The 9,250-nt window shown below is 38.1% G+C and overlaps 1 pseudogene; it reads left to right on the top strand.

The window, feature by feature from the left end:
- The first annotated feature begins 696 nt into the window (after nt 1-696).
- On the top strand, nt 697-2,861 carry LOC136142183 (importin subunit beta-1 pseudogene; annotated as a pseudogene).
- Nucleotides 2,862-9,250: the final 6,389 nt, after the last annotated feature.

Below are 9,250 nucleotides of genomic sequence, written 5' to 3'. Positions count from 1 at the left end.
AGGTTGTAAGTTCTTTTATAATGTAACTTCTTTTAAGGAAATCATTGGTGGTATAAGATATCATTACCTATTTGAGCACTTGGCCAAGACAATGAACTGATTACTGATATACATGCACACTCTCCCACAAATAGTATAAGTCATTGTAATGACCTTAGGTGTTTATGATTTAGCTTCCAGTTTCTGTAATCTAAAGTGTAGCAAAGTTTTCCCTCCCTTTTGGCTTCTGTTCACTCCCTGCCTCCTTTTCTCCTTTCTCTCCTTGCCAACCAAGCTCTAGTCATGCTCTGAACTGCCTCTAAGTTTTCTCCACCACCTCCACCAGAGGAGCAGCTGCCATTACTAACAGCAAAGAAGGAAAGTGGGAGGGAGGGAGTGGGAAGGAAAAGATGATGGAGCTTTATAAAGAAGGAACAGATGAACGAACTTGTGGTGACTCTGACCCCCTTCAAACCCTCCAGTGACATGCAACTCCCAACCCCTATCTCTAGTCAGAGCTGTCACCTGAGAAGCAAGCATCACCTGAAGAAAAGCAACTGTCATCACCTTTACTTTGGAGCTGATTGAAGCATTGAGATAACTGTGTCTCTACCTCTGCTTGAACTAGAAACTATGTAGAAGTTCCTGGAGTGTGCAGTGGTGAAACTTGCCAAAGGTCCTTCTGGAACTGTCCAGAGCACCAGAAATTCAGGAAACAGCCAGATTGGCAGGGTTTCAGCTGGCCTACTGATCAAGAACTCTCTGTCTTCTGAGGATCCAAACATCAAGGCACAACAGCAGCAGAATGTCTTCCCATTGATGTTAATGTTTGACCAAGAAGCCAAGAATTATTTTGCAGACTTTAGTTGCAGAAACCTACTAGCTTAGTTCTTCCTCACAACGATGGCTGAAATTGTTTGTATAGAAAATCCAGTAAACCAGTGATCAGGATTCCTTCTTCAGCTGGTAGACAATGTCACAAACTCTAACAGCACAGAGCACATGAAAGAGTCGACATTGGATGCAATTTGTTACATCTGCCAAGATATTCAAACAGAGCAGCTACAAGTTCCATCCAATGAGATTCTGACTGCCATAATCCTGGGAAAGAGGAAAGAATATCCTAATAATAATGTGAAGTTAGTGACTACTAAGGCACACCTGGAGTACTGGAGTTCATCAAAGCAAGCTTTGACAAAGAATCTGAAAGACAATTTCTTTTCCAGATAGTCTATGAAGCAGCCTGTTGTCAAGATAATAAGGTATTAGTGACTACATTATAGAATCTGGTGAAGAAAATGCCCCTGTACTATCAATACGTGGAGACACATATGAGCCCTGCTCTTTTTGTGATCACAGTTGAAGTAACACAGTGACTTTGATGAAATGGCCGTGTAAGGAATAAAGTTCTGGTCCAATGTCTGTGATGACAAAATAGATTTGGTCATTGAAGTTAAAGAGACAGCAGAACAAAAAAGGTCCCAGAGCACACAGCAAGATCTATGCCAAGGAAACACTACAATTGAGGTTCCAATTCTCACACAGACACTAACAAAAGATGATGAAAATGATGATTCTGCTGGCCACCTGATGTGAAGATGACATTGTCCCACCTGTCCTTCCCTCTTGTAAAGAACAGATCAAGAACCCTGATTAGTTCTTAGAACCCTGACACCCTTGTGATGACTTTTGCCTGTATCTTAGAAGAAGAGAAATCCAATAAGCTCAAAATCCTAGTCATACAGGCAATACCTAGCTTAATATAATTAATTGAAGACCCCTGTGTAAATTGTTTGGTATATAAGTACACAGACTGGGGGCAAATTTTGCAAGTTGCTCCATGAAGCTGCCATAAGTGATGTTTGCTCGGTTCCCTTGTTACAATGTCTGAGAGAAAGCCTGAGTACTGAACCCAGAATGGCATCAAATGTGTGCTGAGTTTTTTTCCAATCTAGTTGAAGCTGTTTATGAAAGTTGGTAAGTGATGATCAGGAAGAAACAGCTACTTACTGCTTATCCTCATATTTCAGAATCTCCTAGTGATCACAGACAGATCTGATGGCCACCAGAATAACCTGAGAAGTGCTTCATATGAAGCTTTGATGAAAATTGTGAAAAATAGTACCAAATACTATTCAGTTCAAAAATTGATGCTGGCAACTCTAACTGCAAAAAGTGTATCAATAGAGATACAGTCACATATAAAAGCACTTCTGATAAGATCCAATTCAATGACCTTCAGTCTTTACTCCACATAATTCTTCAAAATGTTCTCTAAAAACTGCAGCATCAAGATGAGATGAGGGTCTCCCTGTTAAGGATTTTCCAAAGCAGAGTTGGATATGGGGGATGCAAGAGGGTGATCCGATAGCAGTTAGCACATCAGAGGAAATGTTGGTTGCTAAATTCCTAAAGTATATAGAGGCCTCTAAGTTCTCCTGAGTATGGGTATTTTACTGAAAACTTATACTGAGTGCAAGGTTTTATTGGAGACTGTAAGATACGTGGAAGACTTATGTCACACCTTGAAATCCAGTATCTTACTGTTTGTTGATGGAGAGCTTGGGAAATGGGAATGTCCGTAGGTCTGTGAAGCTGCAGATTCTGTAAGTGTTTAGTGATATTGTCTTTGTTATTGGTGGAGAGTTTAACAAATACCTAGAGGTAGTATTGAGCACACTTCTGCAAACCTACCAATCTCAGGTGAATAAATCAAAGTGTGACATTGTGGATTATCTGAATGAGTTAAGGGAAGACTGCTTGGAAGCCTATTCTGTTGTTGTCAAGGATCAAAGGAACAAGGATCTAAGGGTGATGCATACTCAGATGTACTGCTGATGCAACCAAGAGTAGAGTTTATCTTTCTTTGTCCACAATGCTAGACTTGAGAATCATCCAAAAAGTTTTAGGTACTGGTGCTGCTGAGCCAATAAGGAACTTATTTATGACATTTGGGAAGAAGGTACTGAAATTAGTAGAAGTTGGCTGATGATTCTTAAAGTGTTAACTAAGGAACAGAGATTCAAATCTAGCAAAACAAAACCCTGTTCGATGGACAGCAAAATAACTGAGGAAACTGAATAACTGAAGAATCAAGGTCGATCTGTAGCCGTTGGGATGAAACCAAAGACCATCACTAGAAATCTGCAGTCTTTTGAAAAACCTAGAAGTAAGGGTGTGCACAGATGCTGAAAACACACCACACTGAAAATCCTACGACAGGAGGAGCAGCTATTAGCAGCAGGACTGTTGGTTAGCTATGTAAACACTGACTTCAGAGAAAACCATTCTAATGTCTACTCCAGGAGCCATTTTGGATAAGAGAAACATAATGGGTTTACTTAATTGGAGGAGAGGGAGGAGGAGGAAGGGGGAAAGAGGAGGGGAAAGGGGAAGGGAAAAGAGAAGGAGAAGAAATGGAAGTTATTTCTTCCCAAGGAATGCTACAATTTGGTTTTTGGTATTTCACGTGGTGTTGAGTGGAATGACTGGTTTTTCCATAGGGGAGAGATTGTACTTCACCATAAAAAACAGCTTGAACCTATGCTACTGATGATGATGATGGAGGAGGCTGGGTTTGTGTACCTTTGTCACCCAGCACTGTATACAATCAGGCTAAAAGGAGGTGAGGAATACTATATAATCTGAGTGTGGCTGAATGAAGCTATATCCATATTCTCAACTTCAAGTCATTAAAGTTTATCTTTTTCCTTTAAAAAAAGTGGGATAAGGGAGTGCTAAATATTGTATTTCATAAAACTAACTGAAGTTCTGCCTACTGATGGACCACAGGAGATGGAAAAGAAAAAGAAAAGGAAAAGAAAAAAAGAAAGACACTTTTTAGCTTTTTGGTTGTTTGTTTTTAGTTATTAACATTATTTTAAGGAAAACACTAACAAATGGTCAGAATAAAAATCTAAACTTCCAAGACAAAAACTAAATAAAACAAAAAAATTTTTTAAAACCCACAACCTAAAGAAACCAAAATGTAAATGGTTGAAAGTGGCAGCACAAAGAGAAAGCTCCCTCTTGACACTTTATATTGGCAGTCCTGATACCCACTCCCTCCATAAAAAATGATGTCAAGGAGTTCACAAAAAAATTTACAATAAAAATAAATACATAAAAATACAGCAAACTTTAAGTAACTATTTTGGTCTATAAAATGAGGATAAATTTAATGATAAAACAAAATCTAATAAATTAGCCATTAGAAAATTGACTTTCTATTCTCTTTTATCTGTTTGTCTCCAATGTAGTATTGTTTTCTTGTTATACTTTAAAACCAACTAACCACGAAAACAACCAAAAATATATGCATAAATTATGTGTTTGGGTATAATTACACATCTCATGACAAAAACACTTATGAAAGGTTTCATTTTTCCACTGCAGTTAAATATTAATGTAATAATCTCAAACCCTCCACAGGAAAAACAAAATTTCAGGGAAAATACAAATTTATCCATTTGCTAAAGAAGGCGGGGGGGAAGCAATCTTGTCTCCTTCATGTAGATCTGTGCTAAAATTGAACCTCATCTAACAGTCCTTTATAATTACATTCAGCTAACAATATTGTGTGTTAAAATACTCCCAAACTATATTTGATGGGCCCATGCACCCATTCCAAGCCTGATGATTCCAAACTGATCCATTTTTTCACAAAGCAAAAAGGTGAACAGGTTAGTTTAAATCAAGCCAAATACTGATAAGCAAATCTCTTGTGATGGGCAGGCTTCAAAAGCTTGTTGAAGGCTGGTTCAACTAAGCATTGATTAAGAGTTTGGTTGCTTATCTGATGCTTATCCAAACTTATCTGAAATTGAACATCTTTGTTCTAAAAAAACAGGCCAAAACTCTGACACTGATTTTGATGTTTTGGTTATAATAGGTCACAAGTATCAAAAGAGCAGTCTAACTAGGAAGTGGAGATATGGCTGGAAATAAAAGTAGAGGGATTAGAAATGAAAACTGTCAGAACTTTGAAAATGTATGGGGGCAAGGAGTCTCAGTGAAGTGGGAGAACATATATAAATAGCAGATGAAAGAGTGGTGAAGGAAGAAGTTTGGTTTATTAGTTTGAAAACAAAATAAAAATTTGTCTCAGTGTTGTTTATTTTTTAACCATGAGTTAATCTATTTTGAAATTTCATATAACATTGAAAGAGAGTATGAGATTTTTGTTCATCAAAAAAAAAGAAAAAAACAGAGAAGACTTCCTCTTCTGGAAAAACAGAGGATATGTATTTTTCTCTATTCTTCCTCCTAAATACAGCTAGTAAATCTTGGACATTATATGTAAAATAAACATAAGAAGACTCTGAAAGGTGGACAAAAAGAAAGCAGACTGACTAGGAAACTTAGGACTCAAGAAAAAAATAACAGTTGGTCAAGAAACCACTGGTGGGAATGTAAAGTAATACATCCATTCTGGAAAATAGTTCAGCAATTTCTTTAAAAAGTAGCCATGCAACTACCATCCCAGCAATTGCACTACTGGACATTTGTCCCAGAGAAATGAAAACTTATGTCTGGACAAAAACCTGTATACCATTGTTCATAGCATCTTTATTTGTAATAGCTAGCCCAAAACTAGAAGCAATACAGATACACTTCAAGTGTGAATGGTTAAATGAACTGTGGCACATCCATACCGTGGAATACTACTCAGCCATAAGGAGGAACAAGCTATTGATACACACAGTAGCCTGGATGAATCTAAAGGGTATAATGCTGTGTGGGAAAAAAAGAGCCAATCTTGAAAGGTCATATACTTTGCAATTCCATTTATACAATATTCTCAAAATGACAAAATTATAGAGCCAAAAAGCAGATTACTGCTTTTGAGGAATTAGAAATGATATGGAGGAGGGATAAGTGTCACTATAAAGGAGCAGCATGAGGGAGATCTTTGTGGTGATGGGACAATCTTGTATCTTGAGTGTGGTACTGGTTACACAAATCTACATGTCATAAATTGACACAGAACTCTACACATTGTGATGGTTCATGTGTCAACTTGGCTGGCCACAGAGTGCCCAGATTAAACATTATTTTTGGGTGTGGCTGTGAGGGTGTTTTGGATGAGATCAGCATTTCAATTGTAGACTGCCCTTCCCAATGTGGATGGGTGTCATCCAATCTATTGAACAGGGCCTGAATAGGACAAAAGGCAGAGGAAGGTGGAATTTGCCCCCTTTTTCCTACCTCATTAATTGAGCTGGGACACCTTATGGTCTCTGGCCGTCAGGCTGGGATTTACACCATCAGCTCCCCTGGTTCTTAGGCCTTCGGACCCAGACTGAATTACATCACTGGTTTTCCTGGGTCTCCAGCTTGCCAATGGCAGATCATGGGACTTATCAGCCTCCCTAAGCACATAAGCCTATGCCTCATAATAAATATGATTTATTGTGGTTCTATTTTTCTGGAAAACCCTGACTAATACATATATTAAACAAAGTCAATTTTCTGATTTTGAACTCCAGTTACTTAAGATGTAACCATTGGGGAAAACTGGGTGAATAGTACATGGGACTACTCTGTACTACCTTTGCAACTTCCAGTGAATCTATATTTATTTCAAAATAAAAAGTTTAAAAAAAAGAAAAGATAAGTTTAAAAGTTTGAAAGGGCTTCCCTGGTGGCGCAGTGGTTGAGAGTCCACCTGCCGATCCAGGGGACATGGGATCATGCCCCGGTCCGGGAAGATCCCACATGCCACGGAGCAGCTGGGCCCGTGAACCATGGCCGTTGAGCCTGCGTGTCCGGAGCCTGTGCTCCGCAACAGGAGAGGCCACAACAGTGAGAGGCCCGCGTACCACACACAAAAAAAAAATTTTGGAAAACGCTGGTAGAGGGGGGCAAAACATAGACAACCACTTAACAGGGTAAGAGATCTTTTGTTTATCTCAATTTTGAGGTTTATACTACATTCTATTTGAATAAATCTTCAGTTCAAGATTATACTTTCATTTCAATCCCTGAGTTTCTGCTTTTTAAAGTTTCATGGTGGTGTCATTGGGGGTCATAAAAATGTAGAATAATAACACAAAGTCTTTCCATTTCTGACCCTGATCAACTGACACTTGTCTAGAGAAATTGTCTCAATAAATATGAAGCCTAAATTCGGAGCATTTTTTCATTTAAATTAAAATGTTTCTAGGGAAAGGAGTGTGGCATTTGCACTGAAAAAGTAAACTTTATCTTCAACAAGGATTCAGTGATATTTAGAATATCTTTTCTGCATGGGACCAATATAACCACTAGTAGGTTGACTGGACTCACAGAACACATGCTCAGCAAAGTGGGCTGTATCATCTAGAAACAGCATCAGAGACCTAAAGAACAGGAGCTTACAAAAGATTAAAAAATTATTTTTTTCTAACATAAAAGATGTTCGAAGGTAGGCACTTCAAAACTGATAATGGCAAATCCCAGGTCACAAGGGATGAATTTTTATGTTTATGATCCTTCATCTTTTGCACTGGCTCAAGATCACCTCATTGTTCATTATGGCTTCTAGGGCTCCAGCCATCATATCTACATTACTGGCAAGAAGCAGGAGATGGGAAGGGAAAAGAATGCATATACCAAATGCTATCTCTTTCTTAAGGAAAGCTCCTGGAAGTCCTATCCTATCTCTCACTTACATCCTGTAGACTATCCATGACAAAATTCAGTTCTATTATTAACTAAGTAAGAGAAAATGGATATTAGTTAGGCAGCTAGTAGTCTCTGTCAAATATGAAAATAATTTATATATAATTATAGCCAGCATTATGGGTTGAAAATAAGCTCAAAGAATATTCAAACAGGCAAAAAAATGTCTTTGGCAATAAAGAAAACAGGCGCTCATGGGATTAGATTGTGGAAGAACATGTAACCAGTGAAGTTTCGGTCAACAAGAAATTAGAGAATCGGATCAACAAAAACTTTGTGATGTTTGCAGATTGTCAAGTGCAAAACTCAAAGGTAAAATGAGGACTGAAACACAGTGGTTCACAGTATCTAAACACATATGGCAGTTAAACCTGGACCCACCAACCGTGTCTCACCTAGCAGATTGAACAGTTTTATTGAGAACACCTTACAAGATCTATAATAAGTAACAGGATAGTATCACTGACAACAAATATATGGGGCAGATTTTCTCTAAACATGGGGGAAAGCCTGGTCCTTTGTAAATAAGCGTTTCACGAACAATAAACGAAGATGCCTTTATTATCACCATTTTACAGACGAAGAAACTGGGGCTCAATGATTAAGACACCACGCAAATTCACATGGCTAAGAAGTGGCAGAGCCTAGATTCTTTGTAACCAGAGCACTGCACTACTGTCTGCTGCACAAATCGCAATTATGTAAAAAAATCTTAGTTATATGTTTAATCTAGACATAAAAATCATTTACTGCTCTTTTCTAGGAGCATATTCTTTTATTTTCCAGCACTTCAGAGAGTTAATAGTATTCAAGGCTACTGAAAATATGATTTCTGAAAAATACTATGCAGTTAACTAGGAGAACTGAGCCTGCTAGTCAATGGAGGCTTCAGAACAAGCTGAGTCTACCTCCAAGGGATCCATCTTACTCTCCAGAGAGGAAAGGCCCATCTGCATCTCTTCTTCAGCATTTTGTCCAGCTGCTCCAAAGTGCTTTGCTTGCAGGGGCAACCATGCCTGACTCTTTCTATGAAAGATAAAGGATCCTGATTATGGCAAGTATTCCTGCTGCAAACCATACCTTTTTGCAGTGGCTTGTTTGTTTTATTTAAAACCATTTTGACAGCTCTCTGATTTCTCTACTTCTATAAATAATCAACCTTAATGATAAAATATAACCTGCACATTCAAATACACATTTACTTCCGTACATTTCCGTGCCCTGAAAAGTCACAGCTACCAAGACATCAGTTTTGAACACGAGCATATGGTTCTGAAAACTTCATATTTCAAAGCCGCAATTCGACTTAAGAATTGAACATAATATTTTCATTAACACTGGTGATATATAAAACTGCTTCTTAAAAAAATAATGAAATCTGGACTTGAACTGTGAGGTTGGAGCTTTGAAGCTACTTACGATTGGATTTTTATGTTGAAAAAAATGCTGTCTGACAGCAAGATAAAGCATGAATAAAATACTGTGTAAATTCACAATGCTTCTGTTCAGTTCTTAAAAGAAACTTGTAGGCAGAAGTTCCTCCATGGCCTAACAAGTGACTTCTAGTGCAATGCAAGTGCTCTGCCATTGACCTTGGCCCTCACTCTTT

This window comes from Phocoena phocoena, chromosome X (assembly GCF_963924675.1).
Source record: "Phocoena phocoena chromosome X, mPhoPho1.1, whole genome shotgun sequence".
NCBI classification, from domain to species: Eukaryota; Metazoa; Chordata; class Mammalia; order Artiodactyla; family Phocoenidae; genus Phocoena; species Phocoena phocoena.
This window is presented reverse-complemented; position numbering and strand designations above follow the sequence as displayed.